At 35.9% G+C, this 24,660-nt stretch overlaps 1 protein-coding gene, 1 non-coding gene and 1 pseudogene across 4 annotated transcripts in view; 1 reads left to right on the forward strand and 2 right to left on the reverse strand.

Annotated features, from left to right (window-relative positions):
• The window catches only part of LOC110633486 (uncharacterized), a 54,524-nt gene that overhangs the window by 13,981 nt on the left and 15,883 nt on the right, over positions 1-24,660 (forward strand). The window lies entirely within an intron of this gene.
• LOC131178791 (disease resistance protein At4g27190-like) overlaps positions 1-24,660 on the reverse strand; it is a 40,154-nt pseudogene that overhangs the window by 6,982 nt on the left and 8,512 nt on the right.
• LOC131178899 (small nucleolar RNA R71) lies at positions 10,158-10,264 on the reverse strand. Its single transcript, XR_009147907.1, has one exon. It is a non-coding gene; the product is annotated as a small nucleolar RNA R71 (small nucleolar RNA).

Here is a 24,660-nt window from a genome sequence, read left to right on the forward strand (position 1 = left end):
CGATGTATGCATGACAAACAAGGATGGATCAGCTAAACTGCAAAAAAAACCATAATCAATTAAAAACATACTCAACCTATTAAACCAGGCTCTCGGAGCCTGTTTTAAACCATACAATGCTCGCTGTAATTTGCAAACATGATTAGGATAATTAGGATCTTTCATTCCAGGTGGCTGATCCATATATAAATCTTCATTATAAATCCATGCAAAAATGCATTTTCACGTCTAATTGGCGAATTGGCCAATTTTTCACTAAAGCCACAGAAAGAACTAAGCGTATGGTTCCTGGTTTAATAACAGGGGAGTAGGTTTCGGTGTAATCAACACCATCTAGTTGATGAAACCCCTTGGCAACTAGTCTAGCTTTCAATCTATCCAAATGCCCATCAGAATTTATTTTAGCTTTAAAAACCCACTTACACCCTATTATATTTACATGTTGGTCTAGGAACAAGTTCCCAAGTGTGGTTTGACTCAAAGCTTGATACTCCTCTATCATAGCCTGTTTCCAACCTGGATGTGCAAGAGCACTCTTAACAGTTTTAGGCTCAGGAGGTATATCAGGAGATATAGACACATGTAAAGCATACTTTGGGTTTGGCTTAACTATTCCGGACTGTGACCTAGTGACCATCGAATGTCAAGGCTGCAATGCTTCGTCTGAACTTGTTCGGTGATATTTCAGCCAAAGATGATGAGCAGACTTGAGAAGCAACTCTTCTTGATCCGTAAGAATCGTTGGTAGGCGATTACGATACCATCAATCATAGAAGTACCGTACATTAGTATTAGTTGGAGATGACAAAACACGAGTCGATTCAATTGCGGCAACTTGTTTACCAACAACGTCCTCTGCTGCTAAGGAATTTTGAATGTGTCTTCAACTCTATTTGATAAAAACAATGGAGGTGGAGACAATTTGCTCTGTTCACTGTTCTAGATGCATCCGTCATCTTGAACGACATCGAGTGTGAATGATGAGTCTAGTGGAGACTCACTTGTAGGATCGATTGTTTCATGATCTCCTATAGTCCGATTGTCATGTGTTCTTTGGTATAGGAACTGGTAATACATCTGGACCTGCACTTTCTTCAGAACTTAGTGGAAAATCAGTAATCTCAGCAGATGGTAACCAAGAATCCATAAGCTTGTCAACAAACATTTTATTAGGAGATGCAGATTTATACGGAAAAACATTTTCATCAAAGCTCACATGTCGAGATATTATTATTTTCTTAGTTTTGGGATTGAAACATTTGTAACCTTTGTGTTTTTCACTATACCCTATAAAAACACATAAACAAGACTTAGGATCAAACTTATGACCTCTTGTGTCCCATATATATGGAAAACACTTAGAACCAAAGACACGTAGGGAGCTATAATCAAAATGAGTTCCATGCAATTTAAAATATGGTGTTTCATTCCCTAGCTCAGAAGTAGGCAACCTATTTATTAAAAAAACAGCAGTTTGAAAAGCATCGACCCACATAGACAATGGCACATGACTATGATACATCATCGTCAATCCTAATTCACGAATAAAACGGTGTCGTCGTTCGACAGCACCTGTTTGCTCGGGTGTATGAGGACACGACACTTGATGTTTAATACCTTGTGAAAGAAAATGTGAAGATAAAGCATTATTCAAAAACTCACCTCCTCCATCGGAATGGAAAACCTTGATGGTCTTCCCAAATTGTCTTAGCACAAACTGTTCAAAAGCTTTATAAGCAACAAAGAAATCCGATTTTTTCTTTAGTGGTATAAGCCAAGAGTATTTAGAATAGTCATCTACCAAGCAAGCATAATATTTAAATTTGGCAAAAGATAAAACAGGGGCTGGTCCCCATAAATCACAATGAACTTTTTCAAATACGTGGTACTTTTATTGGAAGACAAACTAAATGGAAATTTGCTCAATTTGCCTAATTGGCAGCTATCACATAAAAATTTAGAATGCAAGGAACCTTTAACATCAATAAGGTTCTTATTAAACAAAATAGAAATCGCAGAAGGTTGAGGGTGTCCTAATCGTTGATGCCATATGTCTGCTGTTCCAGACCTAAATCGATTGGAAAAATATGCTTTCGGATTCCCTGACAAGATATAAAGGTTATTTTTCCGTGGCCCTTGTAGCAGTACCTGTCCCGTCTGTCGATCCTTAACAGAAATAGAAACATTAGAAAATTCACAATTCACAGGATAATCATCTGTTAATTGGCCTACAGAAAGTAAATTCTTTTTTAGAGCAGGAACAGAAAAGACATTTGAAAGTGATAATTTTTGCTTCTGTTCTATAGACGTCATTCCAACACCATCGATGGATAGAAAGCGTTCCATCGCGATGGTTATGGAATCAGGTTCATAATAGTCAGTAAGTTTATGGAATAGATTTTTGTTACCTGTCATATGATTCGATGCACCAGAGTCTGCAACCCAGTCAGTATCTACAACATCAGTATCCAATGTGAGTGCCGAAAGAGCTTGAGCAGGGCTGCTTTGTTTTTCTTGTGGAATCCACCAGCAAATCTTCGCGATGTGACCATCTCTGTTGCAGTATTGACACACTTTGTTCTTATCTGACTCGTTCGTTGGTGGTGTCATTCTTCTACGACCGGTAGGGAGGTCGCGTTGGGAAGAATACGACTCTTTGTTTGGAAAAGGGTTTTGCGTTTCTTTGGGCTTGAAAACCACGCCCTTGGGAATTAAATCTAGGGCGCCGATTCGAGGAATTCGGATGAATTGTTGATTTCCATAAAAGCCACATGCGAAATTTGATCAAGACCAGATTCGTTCTGTGTGGATAACGACACTCGTCGCTGGTATAAATTCTTTAGTTGAGAGACCTGTTTATTTATATTGGGTCGCGGTGGTTTAAGCATCGTCGTAGTAAACGTTTAAATCTTTGGGTCCCAGGTGGTAAGGAGACAAAAGACTTTTTCTTCATCGGGTACTTTTTCCCGATAGCGGCTAAAGCTTCGCAGAGTTCTTTAAACAAACGCAGATGTTCGGTGATGGACCGATTTTCATCTTTGCGAAAATAGGTCAATTCTTTGTCACGAGTAAATTCCCTCTCTTGAGAATCTTGTGCATATGCATCTTTTAATGCACTCCAAACAAGTATGAACTGTTTCTAGTCCGATGACAAGTCGAGTGATTCCTCACTAAGGGTGCCATAGATCCACCACGAAGTAATCTATCGGACTTTTGCCATGCCTTGAAGATGTCGATTGCTTTGTGGTTGATAGTTTTACGGAATTGGATTGGGAGGGTAGCAATTTCGATCTTCGTGAAAGCCATTAACCAAATGATCCGACAATTCCTGACTTTCAGCTAAACTCAAAAGTTGTTCTCTCCACAGAGGATAGTTTGATTGTTTGAGCTTTAAGGTAACAAAATTGGCTACATTCAGAGAAGAAGCCATGGTGAGCAGATCGTTGAGGCTCTGATACCAAGATAACAAAGTGAAGAAGATGTAATTTTATTAATGTGAAACCTCAATGATCCAATTGACAGTATACATTCAGCTTAAATAAAAAGAATAATAACAGAGGTTGCTGAAAGGGAGGAGAAAAATAATGAAGACTATCACTTGGAAGGAACGAATTGCAAAGAATCTCAACCACAAAGACTCATTCAAATATACAATATTTACAGAATTCACCTTATCACTCCTTTACTCAAGCCTAAAAACACGGCATCCTTATTTCTCCTGAGAGGCGGACTCGTCCTTATTACTCCTTGAGCTAATACCATTCACATATTTTATTTAAGTAATTATTATGTCATATTTAAATGGTAATTCATTTTTAATCATTATAATTGACTATAATTATCAATATATAAAATTTTTTAAAAATATTTAATTAAATCTTTATAATATATAATTACTGAAATATAAAAACACTTTTGTCAATATCAAATTATTTATAAAAAACTAAACAGTTATTTATTAAATAAAATATCCTTATATAATTATTTAATATATTTATATTAAATAAAAATAATTATTACAATAATTTTTTTATTAATAATATTAATAAATGTAAAATGATGAATTTAAATATAATTTATACAATTTTTAAATAAAATAAAACTAAATGAAGATATAATTTCGCTGAGAATATTTATAGATTATAAAAAGCATTATGTTTATGTATTGTCAAAATAAATTACATTAAATCACATAAAAAGTAAGTTTTCTTATATAATGTTTTCCTTACATTAAAAGTATTTTTACAATTATTTGTTTATTAAAAAAGATCACTATAAGCAAAATTAATTCTTTTTTAAAACTATAGATCATAATATAAAAAATTTTTAAAAAGAACTAATTTTAACTATATTTCAAAAAACTATTATTTTCTAATTAACTTTTTATTATTTTATATTTACATAAATAAATGTTATTAATGATTTTAGACATATCTTATTGACAAATTTATAATTTATATAAAAATAAAATACTAAAAAGAATTAAAGATAAGAACAAATCTTTATCTCAAAGTAAAGCATCTTAAAAAAGATATTTAGCAGCGAAATAGAAACAGGATGTGCACCAAACCTTTCTACTGAAAAGTGGCATTGGTGTCTCAGTCTCGTCTTCACATTCAATTTCTTTATTACCTCCACTAGTTGTTGCTTCCTTCACTCGGGAACAAAAGCTTATAAACTGAGGTAGATTTTCCAATCTCAAATATCGTAGCTGTGGCAAATTAATTTTTTCATCATCTTCACCTTCCTCAACTACTATCTCTTCCATAATTTTGCAACTACTCACATCCACTTTTTCAAGCTTCTCAAGGCCTTTAAACATAGAGAATGAAAAGAGACTCCTCAATGCATTACAGTTCCCCACCTTTAATTTTCTTAAATTGCTGAAAGACCCCACAATATAAGGCCCACAATAGATCTTCTCCAAATTATTCAAATTGTCAATAAATAATGACTCCAACCTCGGAAAAGCAGTGGAATGGCCCATTATCATCCAGTCTATGATATATTGAATACCAAGGCTATTTTGAACATGCAGATGCTTCAACTCAGGAAAACCTTGGTCGTCTAATTCATAGAGCACACTTCTTACACCCTTTAGGTCGTCCAAATACAGATCTTCAGTTTTCATCAGCAACACTTTTACCCTCTCCCACAGAGCGCTTGTACTAAGCTTGAGTTTCAACGTTCTTGAGATTTTGTACTTACCACGCCAATCCCACACATCTCCGATGAAAACTCTAAATCTTTCCAGTTTTTCAGAAAATAAATCTTTAGGCATGATATTTGCATCCATGATGTGTACCTCCAAAGTGGACAGCTTTGACAAAAGCTTCAATTCTGACAGGCTAGCATTGTTTCTTGGTTCATCATGTCCCTCACCCTTCCATTGCACAAAAACGTCCCCCATGTACAATTCTTCCAGTTGGGCTAACCTTGATAGGACATCTGGGGGAATCACTTCAAGTTCTCGACATCGGCTCAAACCCAAAAGTCGCAAACGAGTCAATTTCCTTACTTCACTTGGCAGCCGAACAATGGTAGATTCAATGAAGCTGAGAACTTGCAACTGTTTTAGCTCTCCGATTGCAGAAAAGTCTTCCAAAACACAGTAATCCAAACACAATGTTTAAGGTTCTCAAGGTATTGAAGTGATAAAGGCAGTGGTGACAAGTACATTCCCGTCAAATTCAAGACTTTGAGCTCTTCCATTCTACTGAATAAATTCTCTGGGATTTTGAGCAAGGAATTATTAAACATAAAAAATGACTTGAGTTTTGGGCATTCAAGTACTTCAGGAAGCTTAGGGATATTGCAATATGGCAAGGAGATTGATGTGCATTGTTCAAAGAAGTCTTTATTCGGCCATTCTTCCAACTCAGTTTGATATGCTGCAGTAAAGACATGATGATGCTTGGATGCAATTGAGGCTGCGAAGCTGTGAACCACATCATGCATTTTGACTTGTTCATGGCTGTCGCCTTCCAGTAACAAACAAGACATTTTAAGATCACTGATTACTTTCAGTAGTCTATCTCTTGTTGCTTTCAGTGTGGTGCGTTGATTAAACAAGCCTAACCCCATGCTATATTTCAACAAGTCATTGATGACCACATCATGAGATGCGAGTTGTCCTAAAAGTCGGAACAAAGACCTCTCTTCATCTCTCAGAAAGTTGTAACTCAACTCTAGGGCCGAGTAAACTCTCGCTTCATCTCCTTTGCCATCAAACTTTTTAAGCTCTTCCAACGCATCGTTCCATTCAAACATTTGCTTGTTTTTCAATCCCGTCGCTACTGGTACAATTAAAATGGGCAAGCCTGCGCATCTCTCTGCGACTTCGATAGCTATAGGTCGTAAGTTGGAATCTTTAAGATCTCCCACAATTTTCTCAAATAGATTCCATGCTTCTTGATGCTGTAAAACTTCAAGCAAGACATCTCTTTGTACTCCCATTTCCAACAACACAGATTGATTTCTAGACGTCATCAGTATCTTGCTCCCTTTATGATCAGGGCCATAAGGAATTCCTACCTCCTCCAGTTTGATTGCTGCCCAAATATCATCTAGAATTATGAGAATTTTCTCTTCTCTTTTGATTCGCTCGCTCAACCGAGCTGCTCGTACGTCAACAGACTCCACATCAAATTTGTAGTCTAACCATTCTGCAATTTGTTGTTGAACAGTTTTCAAATCCGGATTGTTAGTTACAGTTGCCATAACCACCAATTCGAAGACTCCTTTTTCCCTGACTTGTGCAGCAATTTGTTTCACTAGCGTGGTCTTACCCACGCCTCCCATTCCATACACTCCAATGAGATTAACATCAGCATCCTTTAAAGCATTCATGATTTGCTCCACAGCTGATGTTCTTGATTCAAAGGCCTCAAAACCTTTGACTGCCCCTATGCCCTGTGGTGTGATGCGGTAGCAAACTCTCTCAAAATTTCCTTCTTCTCGGGTTCTAACAACGATTGGTAAAGCTTTGCTCGCTTTTCTACTAATCTGGTGGCGCCTGATCAAATTCGGACACAATCCCATGAAGCACCTCCTCTTTGATTTGTCTTCATGTCGAAGAAGAATTTTACTAGCATCTTCAGTGACATTATTCACTTTAGTAAACCACCTCTGAACATCAGCTTCAACTTCTACTGGATTGCGCCTAACAGCTTCCTCCACAGTGTGCTCAACGCTTTGTTTTTTATCCTCGAGCTTTCCAAATTCTTCTTCAAGGTTGCGAATGTTGTCACTGTAGTTGAATACATATTTGATCTGACGCAGAGTGGGTTCAACCAACAGTTCGAAAACTTTGGATACAATGGGATCAGTCACTAATTTCACAAACTCCATTTGCTGATTTTTTTTTTCCTTGGGATGTGACCACCTAACATACCCAGAGAAAATAAAAACATGGAGAGGTGAGAAGGAAAGCAAGAAATAAGGAATTAACAGAACGCAACAAAAACAAACAAAAGTGCTTTGAAATCAGATGAGAAATAGAAACCAAACAGTAAGTAATTTGCAAACAATAAATAAAGAAAATAATAGAAATAAACAATACAACAGAGTAAAGATTTCGGACTAAAGATTTAAATAAAAACGATAATCAAAGTCATAATTGTGAGCTTCAGTTTCTAATGCTCACTCTCTGCCTTTTTCCTTTTCTTTTTGTTGTTACAGTGTTTCTTATGTAAGCGCTTAAAAGTTGACGTTTTTATTTAGATGTTTTGACAACAAAAAAATAATTTTTTAATTTTATTCACAACTTTTAATTTTAATAATTTTATCTAAATTATCAAAAATTATTACACTTTTTTTAACTCCATTTTTTACTGATCCATATTTTAAAATTTATTTTGATATACATGATGCATGCATTTTATATCATCATTTAGGTATAATTTTTGCACATAATTTACCCTTATTCATAGCTATTATTATAGATATTAGTATATATTTAGTCAATTTTATAATTTTCACACTTCTTAGTTTAATTTTTGGAATTTACTTGTTTTGTAGGTTAAATTTGATGTATTTGGATCAGAGTAGCCATTTGGAGGAGAATTAAAGTCGAATTGCAAAAATTTTGAAGTTGAGTAAAAAAATGGCCGAGAGCGACACAACCTGCAGCACAATCGAATTAACTTATGTCGCAGGTTGTGTCAATCGTCAGATATTCACGCCGAGAGCGACATAACCCGCAACACAACCCACGACACAACTGACTCGGCTTATGTCGTTTTTACTGGAAAATAATTGACGTGGCATTTCCGTTACTCCAGCTTTTTACCTCACTTTCTCTGGAACCTTCCCCCTTTTACCCATTCTAGAACAGTCCCCTCGCCTATATAAAGTGCCCTTTATCACTTTCTTTCCATAGAGAGCAAGGGAGTCATTTTCGGAAAAGTGAGAAAGAGAGAAGGAGGAGCACCTTCTGCATTTTCTTCCAGCAGCAGCAAGGATCACGTTTCTGCACTTTTCTGCAGCAGATCCTTCTGCAATTTGCTGGGTTTTTCTACCCCTTTTAGCTTACATTTCCATTATTTCTTCATTTCTTCATTTGGGTTTGTCTTTAAACAATGATTTGTGAGTAGTTGATTGAGATTCTAGAGATGGGTTTGTAAATATTGATTTGTTTTGTGGTTTTGAACTGATTTGGCCATTTAAATGAAGATTGTTATATTTTGATTTATTGCTTGTGTGCTTATTGCCTTGCTTGATGAATGGGCCCTCATTAAGTTAAGTTTTAATCCTTAATAGATGGACTGAAAAGTGAATATTGGGGATGGATAATCTTGCAATAAACTTTATTTTCTTGGTGTTAGAAATAAGCTAAGAAGATTAAGGGGAACTTTCCAAAAATCAATTAGAGCATTAATTGGGTTTTGTTAGGTTTGAAATCTGGTGAAAGCAGGATTGATTTAATGAAAACCAACTTTGAGATGCTTGAAAAAGGTTTTAAAAATTTAAGAATTGATTTCCCTCAAAATTGCAATTCTCATGTGTTTGGCTAAATTAGGGATAAACCACATGCAAACAATATTGGAAATCCAATCTCTAGAATCAATTTATTTTTCATTGAAATTAGATATAAATCCTCCAAACCTCATAAATAGCAATTTCAATTTAAATCCAATATCTAGAATTACTTTATTTTTTTTTAGATTTAATTCTTCTTAATTTCATAAATAGAAATTTCAAATTAATTTTTGGTAATCTAGTTTAATTAATTTTAGTTAATTGTTTGATTTAGCATTAATTCCTTAAATACCAATTTTAATTCCAAATTTCATTTTACATCTTTAAATTTTGTCACTCTAATTAGCTTATACTTTTATTTCCAATTTAAGCACAATTCCCTGTGGGATCGATATCATTTTTTAAAACTATACTACTGTGACCCGTGCACTTGCGGATATACACACAGTATCAAGTTTTTGGCGCCGTTGCCAGGGAATTGTTTGTTTTTAAGTTGGATTTTAATTGTTTTAAGCTAATTAGAATTTTTATTTTCTTTTATTTTCACTATTGTTCCTTGTGTTTTTCAGGTACTTTTCTTGTTTATGAGACGATCGAAAAGCACAAGCGACACTGAATTGTTGTTCAACCCAGAAATTGAAAAATTCTGTCGAGCCAACAAAAAGGAGTACAAGAGAAGAAAGGAAGCAGAAAAAGAAGAACAACAAATATTTGAGCAAGAGGAGACAATAGAAAATATGGAGAATCAAAATAGAGCTATTGGTGGAAACAATGGAGCAAATGAGCAAAACGGGCAAAATGCTGTGGTTAATCAAAATGATCCTCAAAGAAGATCCAGGTTAGACTATGCTTTTCCTAGATGTGCAGAGGTGAGAGATATGGACCTATTATTGGAGCTAATCAATTTGAGTTAAAGAGTGGTCTTATTCAAATGGTTGAGTGCAATTTGGAGGTAGTCCACTTGAAAATCCTCATTCTCATTTGAAGAAATTTTTGATGATATGTGGCACACAAAGGCACTGAGTTTCGATGAAGTGATTCGACTCACTTTATTTCCATTCTCTCTTCGGGATTCAGCATTGGAGTGGTATGACTCACTTCCACAAGCTATTATAGCTACTTGGGAGCAACTATCTCAAGCTTTTCTATCTCAATTTTTCCCACCTGGAAAAACCACTCATTTGAGGAATCTGATGGTAGCTTTTAAACCAAGAGATGATGAAACTTTGTATGAATCTTGGATGAGATTTAAGGAGCTTGAAAGGCAATGTCCTCATCATGAAATACCCAAATGGATGATTGTTCAGAATTTCTACACGAGTTACTCCGACCATAAGAAACACAATTGATTCACAAGCAGGATGAGATTTCATGAGAATGACAAGTGAAGAATGCTATGATCTATTAGAGAAGATTGCTCATAATACCCATTTATGGGGAAATCCTAGAGCACTTGAGCCAAAGAAAGCTGGGATCTATGAACTTGACTCAGTTAGCTACATGAACGCAAGATTTGATCAGTTGACTCAGCTTCTTAGTGATTTTTGCACAAAGGCAACAACCTCAACTCCTACAACTATGCAACAAGTTGCCTTCACAGATGGAACTCAAAGTTGTGGAGTTGATTACTCTTCTTATGGTGATGATTATTTGCAAGAACAAGCTGCTTATGCAGGAGGTTATCAACAGAAACCTATGGGAAATGCTTATTCTAATATGAACAACTCAACATGGAGACCACAAGCAACTTTTGCTCAACAAGGTCAAAGCTCAAATTATGCTCATAACCAGCAGTTTATGCAGCAGAACAAGCCTCAATTTCAACCTCAATTTCAGCCCACAAGGCAGCCACCACCTGGATATCAAGCAAGAGCACAACAATCCCTTCCATCCCATGAACCAAAGCCATCCTTGGAGAACATGATGGAGAAATTTTTTGCTGAACAAAGCAAAATGAATAGCAAATTGGAGGAAGAAATGCAACACATGAGACAAACCATGGATCAATTACAAGTCCACAACCGCATGTTGGAGACTCAATTGGCGCAACAAGCAAGCTCATCGGGAAGCAATTCCTATGGGAAACTACCTAGCCAACCACAAAACCCTCATGAACAATGTAAGGTTGTAACCTTGAGAAGTGGTAAGAAAGTTGGTCAAGAGAGTGAAAACAAGAGAGAAGAAAAAGAGAGCACAAAAGAAGAAAATTCAGTTGAGAGCAAGAAAAATGAAAAAGAAGAAGAAAGCAAAAGTGAGCAAGATGAGGGAGAAAAACCATACATCCCACCTGCACCTTACAAGCCCACCCTTCCCTACCCTCAAAGATTCATCAAGCACAAGCTAGACAAACAATTTGGCAAATTCCTTGAAGTGCTAAAGAAGTTGTATATCAATGTGCCATTCACTGAGGCACTATCCCAAATGCCAAGTTATGCCAAGTTTCTAAAGGAGATTCTTTCCAATAAGAGAAGGCTAGAAGATTATGACACCATCAACTTGGGAGAGCAATGCAGTGCTATAATTCAGAAGAAGTTACCTCCCAAACTTAAAGATCCAGGTGTGTTTTCCATTCCTTGTCATATTGGTGATAATTGTGTGGCAAATGCCTTATGTGACCTTGGAGCTAGTGTCAGCCTAATGCCTTTTTCAATATATGAGAAATTGAATATGGGAGAGCTGAAGCCCACAAACATGTATCTTTCATTGGCTGACCGTTCAATCAAATATCCGGAAGGCATTCTAGAAAATGTGCCTATCAAGGTTGGGAAATTCTACATTCCGGTGGACTTTGTCATTTTGGATATGGAAGAAGACACAAAAGTTCCTATCTTATTGGGAAGACCCTTTTTGGCAACTGCTGGTGCATTAATTGATGTGAAGGGTGAGCAATTGACACTTAGAGTGGGAGATGATCAAATGATATTCAACATCAATCCAGCCATGAAAAGGAAACATGAAGAAGTTGAGTCTTGTTTGCGGGTAGACATTATTGATGAGATTGTTCAAGAGCATTTCAGACAAAGCTATCCACAAGACCCACTTGAAAATTGCTTAGTCCATGGTGGGAGCATTGATGGTGACAATCACAACATAGCTGCTTTTGCACAACACTTGGAGAGCTCTCCATCACATCCTGAAGCCACAATTTTTCAACTTGAAGGAGTACAAAATTTGGAGATCAAACCACCATCATTAAAGGTAGAGGATGCCCCAAAGGTAGATCTTAAACCTCTTCCTTCCAACCTCAGGTATGCTTTTCTTGGACCCAATGAAACATATCCTGTTATAATTAATGCATGTTTGACTGATATTGAGATTGACAAATTGTTGAGAGTTTTGAGAGAATATAGAAGAGTTTTGGGTTATGCAATTGATGATATAAAAGGAATAAGTCCAACAGTCTGTATGCATAGGATTTTCCTTGAGCCAAATAGTAAACCTTCCATCGAACACCAAAGAAGATTGAATCCTACAATGAAGGATGTTGTGAAAAAGGAAATCCTAAAATTACTAGCTGCTGGAATTATTTACCCTATTTCTGACAGTGAGTGGGTTAGTCCTGTGCATGTTGTACCAAAAAAAGGTGGGGTGACAGTTGTTAAAAATGAGAATAATGAATTAATACCCACGAGAACTGTTACAGGTTGGAGAATGTGCATAGACTATAGGAAGTTGAACAATGCCAAAAGAAAAGACCATTTTCCCCTTCCTTTTATGGATCAAATGTTAGAGAGATTAGCCAAGCATTCATTCTTTTGTTACTTAGATGGATATTCTGGTTTCTTTCAAATTCCAATACATCCTGATGACCAAGAAAAAACTACCTTTACCTGTCCCTATGGCACTTTTGCTTATCGAAGGATGCCATTCGGATTGTGTAATGCGCCTGGCACATTTCAAAGGTGCATGATGGCCATTTTTTCTGATTTTATTGAAGAAATTATGGAGGTCTTCATGGATGACTTTTCAGTATATGGCACTAATTTTGATTCATGCTTGACTAATTTGTCTAAAATTTTGCAGAGATGTGCTGATAATGATCTGGTGTTGAATTGGGAGAAATGCCACTTTATGGTCCAAGAGGGAATCGTTTTAGGGCATTCGATCTCAAATAGGGGAATTGAAGTGGATAGAGCTAAAATAGAAATTATTGAAAAAATGCCACCTCCACCCACTGTCAAAGGAGTGCGGAGTTTTCTTGGACATGCCGGGTTTTACCGGCGATTTATTCAGGATTTTTCTAAACTTGCTAAACCCTTAACAAATCTTTTGAATCATGATGTTAAATTTGATTTTAATCAAGAATGTATGGTTGCTTTTTGCAGGTTGAAGACGGCCTTAACAACAGGTCCTATCATGCAACCCCCGGATTAGACTTTGCCATTCGAAATTATGTGTGATGCAAGTGAATTTGCTGTTGGAGCTGTCCTTGGCCAGCGGAAAGATAGGAAACCTTATGCCATTTACTATGCAAGCCGAACCCTTGATGAAGCTCAAGTTAATTATGCCACAACTGAAAAGGAGTTCCTTGCGGTAGTATTTGCACTCAATAAATTCCGTTCTTATTTGGTCAACTCAAAGGTAATTGTTTTCACTGATCATGCAGCAATAAAGTATTTAATGAGCAAGAAAGAAGCTAAATCTAGATTGATTAGATGGATATTGTTACTTCAAGAATTTGATTTGGCAATAAGAGATAAAAAGGGTGTTGAGAATGTGGTGGCTGATCACCTTTCCAGGATGAAAACTGAAAATAAAGATGATGAAATTGTGCCAATTGATGAATTTTTCATGAATGAGCAGTTGTATGTGTTGAATTCTGCACTTCCATGGTTTGCTGATATTGTGAACTTCTTGTCTTGTGGTGTCTTGCCACCTGATTTATCTTGGCAGCAAAAGAAAAGATTCTTGCATGATGTTAAATTTTATTCTTGGGAAGAACCGCTTTTGTTTAGGAGATGCAATGATGGAATAATTAGGAGATGTATACCAGAGGAAGAAATACATGATGTTATTTACCATTGTCATTCCTCTGAATATGGCGGTCATTTTAGTGTCTCAAAAGCTGTTGAAAAAGTCTTGACGTCGGTTTCTATTGGCCTAAAATGTTTAAACATGTGAGAGACTTTGTAGCGTGTGTGATAGGTGTCAAAGAGTAGGCAACATTTCCAAAAGAGATGAGATGCCCCAACAGTCCATATTAGAAGTTGAATTATTTGATGTGTGGGAATTGATTTCATGGGGCCATTTCCATCTTCTTATGGGAATAAATATATCTTGGTAGGGTGGGCTATGTATCTAAATGGGTAGAAGCTATTGCTACACCTACCAATGATGCAAAAGTTGTGGTGAAATTTACGAAAAATTTGTTTTAACGATTTGGTGCCCCACGTGCCATAATCGGTGATGGTGGTAGCCATTTTTGCAACCACCAATTTGAAAAATTGATGAGAAAATATGGGGTAAAGCATAGGATTGCCACACCATATCACCCTCAAACAAATGGCCAAGTAGAAATCACAAATAGAGAAATCAAGCAAATCTTGGAGAAAACTGTCAATAAGTCCGTAAAAGATTGGTCCCTTAAATTAGATGACACTCTTTGGGCATATAGAACATTTAAAACCCCATAGGAACTACACCTTATAGGTTAGTTTTGGGAAATCATGCCATTTGCAGTAGAGTTAGAACATAAATCTTATTGGGTCATTAGAGCAATCAATTTTGATTTACAAGCTGCTGGACACAAAAGACTTTTGCAACTTGATGAATTAGAAGAATTGAGACTTGATGCTTATGAAAATGCTAGGATCTATAAAGAAAGAACAAAAAAATGGCATGATAAGCATATCAAGAAAAAGGACTTTAAAGAAGGAGATTTGGTTCTCTTATTCAATTCAAGGTTAAAATTTTTTCCAGGAAAATTAAAATCAAGGTGGTCCGGTCCATTTAAAATTGTGAAAGTTTTCCCCCATGGTGCTGTTGAAATTTTTGGTGAAAAATCGGGTAATTTCAAGGTAAATGGGCAAAGGTTGAGGCACTATTCAGTTGGTGAGCCAATTGAGAAAATAGCAACTTGCTATCTTTCTCATTCTCCATAACATTTTGAGTGAGTATGGTCAAGCTAAAGACCTAAACTTAGCATTTTTGTACATAACTCCCAATTTTTATTGATTCTCTATTTGTTTTAAATTTTTCTATACTCCTTACTCAGAGTTTAACATTGTTCTAATTTCCTTGTGCAGATGGGATACAATGCATTGCAAGCAAATGAGCAATAAAAAAAATTTTATTTTTAGCTTTAAATTTTAGCTTTAAATTTTAGGTTTTTAATTTGTTCACTTATAATTTTCATCTCTCTTTTGTTGAATATTTGCTGGTTCATATTGCTGGATTCATTGCCCTTTTGGTTAATTTTAAGAGAAAATTTTTCCAAATTTTAACATCTTGGTTTAACAAGAAAATTATTTGAATATGGGTGTGTGAATTGGTGCTTTGAAAAATTATTTTGTGTAAGTATTTGATGAACATAACAAGTTGGACAATTAGAATTCATGTTATGAAGGTTTAATCATTTGAAATCTAATTTGTTTCAATTTTTTTAGGTGCTATGAAATTTGGTCAAATTGGGCAGCAGATTACATAACCGGGTTTTGCTTGTATCGCCGCTTGTGTTCGCTGGACACCCTTTTGGGATAAAAACTCCCTTCACCGGAATAGGCCAGCAGCAAACTCAAAGCCCTAAAAACCGTACCCCACCAGCCCAAGCCCGAAATTAAACCTAAAAATCCAAACAAAACCCAAAGCCTATACCCAAGCCCACAACCCAAACCTAAAGACCCTAACCCAATAGCCCATTACCTTCATCTTCCTCTCGACATCGCCCCCGACACAACCCTCCCTACCGTAACCTCCATTTTTCCCGTCGCCTTCACCGGCCGCCATTCTTCCCATATTTCTCTTTCCCCGATCACGACCCTCCATTTCGCCATGACCGACTCTCCATTATCATTCGAAAACTCGCCTCCCCACTCTTCACACGCGCCGCAGCCCCAAACCACCCCACCCATGCACGCCGACCCATCGCCGGCCCATTCTGCTGATGCTCTGATCGCCACACTCAAAAAGAAAAAGGCGAAAAGTATCAAACCTCACAAATCGACGGGCGGCGTCAAGCGGAAACAACCCGAACCAACCACACAACAACCCCCAAGCCCGCCTCCAATGCCCGCTGCGCCTGCTGACCGACGTGGCATTCCGAAATCAGCGGTCAAGCGCCCCGGTACACCTAGAGGTAACCTTGCATTCCCTTCCTCTTCGCCTACTGCTATACATTGGATATTACCTACTGCCGAAATGAAGAAAAATAAGGCAAGAGTTGCAGCCCGACAAATGGTTCAAACTCGGTATTTGGATGTGTCTACACTTAAAACTTTGAAGATTTATGATGAAATGCAATCTCTGTTAGATGCTTTAGGTTGGGTGCGATTTGCACATAAACAGGAACTGGTCTACCCCATTTTAGTGCAGGAATTTCTGGCCTCCCTGTCCACTAATGAGCATAAAATTGCTTTGGACAATGACTTGACGATCCATTTTAGATGCCTTGGTCAAGATAGGGTGCTGTCTATGGATAATTTTCACCATATATTTGGCTTTCCACCTGATGGTCTGTTCAAAATACCTACTAACCAATGGGACTATAATGCGTGTGAATTTTGGAAGCACATTGCACCTTCAGCAGGCAACTTCAAACCAGGACACAGTAAGGCCTCCAAAATTGAGAATCATGCCTTGAGATTGCTTCAGCGCCTAATTGCAAATACAATTTTAGGCAGAGGATCCAGTGTTGGCACAATGTCACAGTATGATCTATTCTTTTTGTGGTGTGCAAAACCGCGTAAAGGCTTCCCCAGTTATTATTTCGCCGCCATGTGATTCGCGGACCACTAGGGTACTGTAGTATTGTCTTTGGAGGCTTGGTCACACCTATTGCACATTATTTTGGGTTTAATCCTCAAATGCACAAGTGTCTGCTCTTCCAATGGTTTGTTATTTTTGGATGGACCTCATCTAGCCAACCAAAAATTTTGTATCAAAATGAAGCTACCAAGCGATGATGAGATTCTGCACTAACGGACAAACCACTGGTTCTCCCACCGCCATTAGTTCCTCCTCGCCTTCGAGCGACCATTTGTGCACCTTCTACACAACCTTCACGCCGAGCTCCACCAGCCGCTCAACCTACTTCATCAACTGCTTCTGGACCATCCATAGCAACTCTTTTGACATTCATGGAGAATCTCACTGATGAGATCTATTCTTTTCGGCAAATTACGGAGGTCAATTTTCAGACACTACGAGATTTAGCTGACATATATTTGGATCGAAGTGCTGAAATGCAAGACGAATTGAAAATCATGCGAGCTAAGCTGGAGAAGATCGAAACAAACCAAGCACTGATTTTGAACATTCTCTCTCCACAGCAGCCACCACAAGCACCACCACCTCCACAAGATGGCAAGGGCAAAGGACTTCTCATACCCGACTGACCAGCTTTTATTCTCCATTTACATTTCATGTCTTTAATTTCGTTAATTAGTATTTTGAACTTGTTAATATTTTGTTTGTGTTGTTTTTATTTTAACCATTTACTTATTCAGTTCTTTTTAGTTCCTCATAACATACATTTTTCTTTTCTGTTTTTAGTACATTGCTCACTTGCTTTAATATGCTCCTTCAGAATTTACACTTGATCATTATATTTTCTGCGCTTAACTTCCCTATTCCAAATTTTTGAGATTCATCGATTTAATTAATGGATTCCATTGCACTGTTTCTTTTGCAATGAGTGCAGCAGCTGTCCAAATTTTATCTAATTAAAAGGGATGCACTTCAATGAGGTAATAATTCTCATCTCAGCTTGTGTCGCTGTCAACACAAGTTGTGCTATCGCTTATGCAACAGGGTAATAATTCTTTATGCACATTTGAGCTACCCATTTTCTGCATATACACTCTTTTAACATTGAGGACAATGTTCATTCTAAGTATGGGGGAGAGGGTAAATTTTTTGCAAAAATTACTTTTTCCTTTTTCATTTAGCGACACACTCATACTTGTACATATTCACATACATACACTTGCATATAGCCTCTTATACTTAGTTACGCATATTTAGTTGCATATAGGTTAACTTGACATTTACACTCATGCATTTCATTCATTCATTTCAAATTTTTGGATTTTTAAACCAGTCTTTGAATTCCATAAGCCACTTATTCAAGCAATCCAACTTGCCTTTAGACGGTTAGTGGAATGAAAGTTCCAGCTGGGTACAAAGTCTTAAGCATTATTCTTTCTCTTACTTAATAGCTGAAAATTAATACATTCATCTAGGTATACAGATTCTGATTAATTATTTTGAGTTTTGAGTGTCTGGATAAGCCTTTAAGAAAGAAAATGGTCATTGTCGTCTCACCATTCCTAGAACAAGCATCTTAGATCTTTCAAAGCGAAATTTTTAACTTGCATTTGATAAGAATATGATTTAGGCATTTCTTCATATTTTAAACCTCACATTTAGCCTTAACCTACCTTAATTTCATTTTAACCCTTGAAAACCCCTTGAACCTTAATTCCCTAATTTCTTTGGAACCCAAATCATTTACCTAGCCATTAAACCTAAACACTACCACCTATTTATGAGAATAATATTTTAGCAATTAAGTGCATAATAAAAAAAAAAAAAAAATCTCGGAGGATTGAAACATCTTGAAAAGTGCTAGAATAATTGTGAAAAGTTGAAAAGGTCACCAAAATATCCCAAAGATAATTTTGGGTGTGACATGAAATAGGGACACATACAAAATCAAAATAAAATAAAATAAAATAAGTATAAAAAGTAGTCCCTTTGTATAATCATTGTGATAGCACTTGATATTCATTGTGAATTTCTTTCCTCTTGATATATAAAAAAAAAAGGGATGCACTTTGAGTTTTATGATTAATATTATTCTCATATTTTGTTTACCTTATTCCCTTTCTTTGTTAACCACAATTTTACCCTATTTGACCCCATTACAACCCTTAAAAAGACCTAATGATTCTTTGAAAAATGCTTGTTACATTAGTAGAGTTAGATCTTTTATGCTTGCATATGGGTTTGGCAATATAATCTTCCATACATTACTCACTATCTATTTGAGACACATTGGCTATCTATTTCATTTAGGTTTGTTTTGGCACAATTAACTCTTGTAGTTGGTTGGTATTTGTTGCTTGGGTTGATTGGTTAATTCTTAGCTATTCTGTAATTGTTGAGAGTGCTTGCTTCATTCTTTGTGCTTTTGCTGGCGGGAACTTGGAATGTTGGTGGCTAGAGGTAAGTTGGTGGTTTGGATTAGTGAATTTTGTGTTTTCAAAGACTGATTCTATTTCCTTCCAAATGAGTTTCAATGAAATTTTGCTTGAGGACAAGCAAGAGTTTGAGTATGGGGGAATTTGATGCATGCATTTTATATCATCATTTAGGTATAATTTTTGCACATAATTTACCCTTATTCATAGCTATTATTATAGATATTAGTATATATTTAGTCAATTTTATAATTTTCACACTTCTTAGTTTAATTTTTGGAATTTACTTGTTTTGTAGGTTAAATTTGATGTATTTGGATCAGAGTAGCCATTTGGAGGAGAATTAAAGTCGAATTGCAAAAATTTTGAAGTTGAGTAAAAAAATGGCCGAGAGCGACACAACCTGCAGCACAATCGAATTAACTTATGTCGCAGGTTGTGTCAATCGTCAGATATTCACGCCGAGAGCGACACAACCCGCAACACAACCCACGACACAACTGACTCGGCTTATGTCGTTTTTACTGGAAAATAATTGACGTGGCATTTCCGTTACTCCAGCTTTTTACCTCACTTTCTCTGGATCCTTCCCCCTTTTACCCATTCTAGAACAGTCCTCGCCTATATAAAGTGCCCTTTATCACTTTCTTTCCATAGAGAGCAAGGGAGTCATTTTCGAAAAGTGAGAAAGAGAGAAGGAGGAGCACCTTCTCGCATTTTCTTCCAAAGCAAGAAGGATCACGTTTACGCACTTTTCTCAGCAGATCCTTACGCAATTTTCTTTGGGTTTTTCTACCCTTTTAGCTTACATTTCCATTATTTCTTCTTGTCTTCATTTGGTTGTGTCTTTAAACAATGATTTGTGAGTAGTTGATTGAGATTCTAGAGATGGGTTTGTAAATATTGATTTGTTTTGTGGTTTTGAACTGATTTGGCCATTTAAATGAAGATTGTTATATTTTGATTTATTGCTTGTGTGCTTATTGCCTTGCTTGATGAATGGGCCCTCATTAAGTTAAGTTTTAATCTTTAATAGATGGACTGAAAAGTGAATATTGGGGATGGATAATCTTGCAATAAACTTTATTTTCTTGGTGTTAGAAATAAGCTAAGAAGATTAAGGGGAACTTTCCAAAAATCAATTAGAGCATTAATTGGGTTTTTGTTAGGTTTGAAATACCGTGAAAACAGGGTTTGATTTAATGAAAACCAACTTTGAGATGCTTGAAAAAGGTTTTAAAAATTTAAGAATTGATTTCCCTCAAAATTGCAATTCTCATGTGTTTGGCTAAATTAGGGATAAACCACATGCAAACAATATTGGAAATCCAATCTCTAGAATCAATTTATTTTTCATTGAAATTAGATATAAATCCTCCAAACCTCATAAATAGCAATTTCAATTTAAATCCAATATCTAGAATTACTTTATTTTTTTTTAGATTTAATTCTTCTTAATTTCATAAATAGAAATTTCAAATTAATTTTTGGTAATCTAGTTTAATTAATTTTAGTTAATTGTTTGATTTAGCATTAATTCCTTAAATACCAATTTTAATTCCAAATTTCATTTTACATCTTTAAATTTTGTCACTCTAATTAGCTTATACTTTTATTTCCAATTTAAGCACAATTCCCTGTGGGATCGATATCATTTTTTAAAACTATACTACTGTGACCCGTGCACTTGCGGATATACACACAGTATCAATACATCGTGATATAAAAATTATTAGTTATCTACTCAAATTCAATGGTTTTGTTTGCTGGCTATCCCTTCAAACATGGCTCTTATGTAATGTCTCAGATTAAGGGAAATTTTAGAATACAATGCTCTCTTACTCATTAAAAAATAAATAAATAAATATTAAGCTATAATTTATTTTTAATATAAATTCAATCAAAGTTGAGCATAAAAATCTTTTAGTGTATAGATTCCTCGTTGACAATCTTGTGTTTCTAATTCACAGCATTCTAGTCGATATCTACTACATCCTAGAATATATTAATAAATTACTTTTTTACTAAATGATTCAAAAAAATTTCTCTATAAACTCAAGGCACTTTTATAGATAAACTTCTTGAATAATTATGTAAATAATAACTTATTAATCTACTCTAAAGTGCAACAAATTTCTATTAGAATTTTGCAAATCAAATACGTAAGATTGCAGATGAGGATTATGTGCACTAGAAGATCATGCATAACCTTAGTTAGATTTATATTAGAGACAAATTATAATTTAGTCTTTTTATTTATTTTTAAAAAAATTAAAAAGCTTATTTATCTATAAAATAATAAAAAGGTTTTCTTAATCAATTTTTAAAATTTTGATTTTTTTAAAAAGTTAAAGTATTTAATTAAAGCTCAAAACACTTTAAAAATTTATGTAATTATTTAACATAACATGAAAATCTAAATAGACTTTTTGCGTTTCTTTTTTTTTAATTTCTATTCCAAGTATAGCATATGCTGCTGGGCTACACTCAACCCACTGCACGGTGCACTTGACAAGTACAATTTCTTTTTTTTTTTCTCTATTTACAAGACTTTTCCTTTTTTTTTTTTTAATTTTACATGTGTTAATTTTATTTTATTTTATTTTAATAAAATATTAAATTTAATTATTATTATTTTCATGGAAATAATTTTAAAAAAAATTTATTTATAGTAAAATGAAATTCATTATTCAAACAATAATGTTGTCATCAATTTAGCCTATGGCAGTTTCTTATTTATCATCTCTTTACTTTAATTTTAGTTTACATATTTTTGAATTGTTTTACATGCTACCTTATTTTTTTTATTAGTTAAATCTTCTTAATTAGGAGGAACACTTACGTCCCCTTTCAATTTTTATTAAAGTGTTCTACTTTATCAATTGAAATTTTAAATATTTATTTATTTATTTTAATTTTTTTAACCACTTAAGTGTTACTGTGTTAGTATGCGAATTTTGTAACACCCCTGATTTTTTTATATATTATTATTGGGCTTCGTGTAGGTATCCTCAATTCGCGGAAATTCGACAGTTGTCCGGATCTGTGAATTTCCGGCCAAACAGACCAGTTACCGGAAAAGTCTCCGAATTGGACTGAGGTTTTGGCTACCCCCCCATTGTCAGATGTCCCGAGCGCGTTCCCGAAGTCGGAATCGGCAAAGGTAAACCCGAACCTTACTTTTTCATAATTTTCTAGTGCTTAAATAGGATTAAAAATCCATAAAATATTCGTGGTAGCTTAGAAAATTACGATTCTTTTTGCAATAGCTTAGTAATATTGCTAAGGACCGCGGGGCAAAGTTTTATAATTTTTAGAGCTTGTTTGGGTAGTTTTTGCAAAAATGATCAATAATAAGGACTAAATTGAAATTTTGCGTATTGTGATGGATGACTGATTTGATGGGCCCAGGAGGGGCTGTGTGATATGATTGAACTGTGGATATATGGATTGCGAGTATAGAAGTGTGTTTTGAGCCCTTTTGCAGGTTGGGTAGGTCCTAGGTATAGGGGAGACTCTGCCGGATTTTCGGCACGACTTAGGACGTATTGGTCTTTTTCTTTGTTTGTATTGAGTCAAATTTATTAAATGATTGTAATAAAAATTGTCAGGTGAGCCGGGACAGCCTTCTTCCTCCGCCCAGCCGCCTCAGTGACCACCGTCAAGTCTGTGAGTAAAATATTAATTTTAATTGTAATTTCGATATTATTATATGTTCAAGCATGCCCATGCATCACTTATATGCATATATTTATGTAGTTAAACTCTAGGCACGATTTATGTTGCATTCATAACTGTTGATGTGCCATGGATGTTGTTGTGGTAATTTGGAGCAGTGTGCGTGCGTTGGCGTGCTTGTGATGTGGTGTGGACTATGGATAGGACGGGGTAGTCATGGCTTGAGTAATTCGTTGGGACCCGATCCTTCGAGGGGTAGTCACGGCTTGAGTAATTCGCTGGGACCCTCGATTTGGTTATTTAGTGGAAGTCCGAGCTGAGTAATTCGCTGGCACCAGGTTGGATTTAAGAGAGCTGTATAGGGGATCAGCTCCCATATGTTATGATTGATACTACAGGGTGTGTGAGTGCTCCAAATTACCTTTTTGATGTTATGATGTGAAAATGTTGTTAATGTTGCATTTCACTCTACAGGGTGCATTAGTTTTAGATAGTTATAGAGATTATGGTTAAAATTGATATTTTACTCTCTGAGTCGAACGCTCACTCCTGTTCAATATTTTTTCATGCTACAGGAGGATTTTATTGTGGTTAACCTGCTTTTCTCCTTCGCAGGTTGTTTATTAATAGTTTTGTAATTTTATTTACTCCTAGAATTTTCGCATGTGTTAGAAATATTTAAATGATTCGGGTCTGTAATATAAATTGTCATGTGGACGTGTAAAATTATTATATGCATGTTTTGATGGATTGGATGAGAGAGCTGAGCTCCAATTTATTTTTATGCTGATATGAGTATGTGGAGGGTGAGCTGAGCTCCCCAATTGATGATATATTTTGTTTACAGGTCGGGTGAGTCAAAAACTCCCCGTTGAAAGGTCCACTTTATGGCCGGACTCTGTCCGGTTGGTTTCTTGAAATTGGGCCCAAATGGGCCTTAGAGTTGGGTTAAGGAATAGTTAGGCTTACTACGGGCCTCGGGGGCTTTAGGCTGGCCCAGGTCCTAGTGCCGGTCCGGCCCATAGGTTGGGTCGTGACAGATGTGGTATCAGAGCTTAAGCTCTAGATTCATGGGAAATAATATAATTGAGAGTGTAAAAGGAGTCTTGTTAGGATGTTACATGCGGAGTATAGGATTCTGTTTCGTCTTTTCCTGTAATTCTTTGTTTCTAGATTCTACGTTATACCTCGGGAAATATAAGATTACCTCAGTTAGTGTCTTGATTTTCGTGGAGTACATAGAAACATGAAATAGATTTAGCAAACTTATTGAGGTCTACCATGGAAACACGTACTCCAATAAATACTATATTTTCGTCAGTATGGGTTTAAATGGTGTGCCCATTTCGTGCAAGGCACGAGTATATAAAAGTGAGTCTTGAAAGTACAGTTGCCCTAGATAAAGATGAGGGTACCATCACTGGCGATCATCGATGGATGACCCGCATGAATAAGTTTATGATAATAGAAGATTCGGAGAGATAAGAAATTAGGAGACCTAGTCCGCCAGACGTATCGTAGTAACTATACAATGTTCTCGATGTCCGCTCTGTAGTCGCAGATTACGCAGACATGAGATTATTGTGTAGAGCTGCGTGCATCCCCGTGGTGCTCCATAATGAGGGTGTTTGAGATGGCTTCTGTT

This window comes from Hevea brasiliensis, chromosome 3, assembly GCF_030052815.1.
Source record: "Hevea brasiliensis isolate MT/VB/25A 57/8 chromosome 3, ASM3005281v1, whole genome shotgun sequence".
Taxonomy (NCBI): domain Eukaryota; kingdom Viridiplantae; phylum Streptophyta; class Magnoliopsida; order Malpighiales; family Euphorbiaceae; genus Hevea; species Hevea brasiliensis.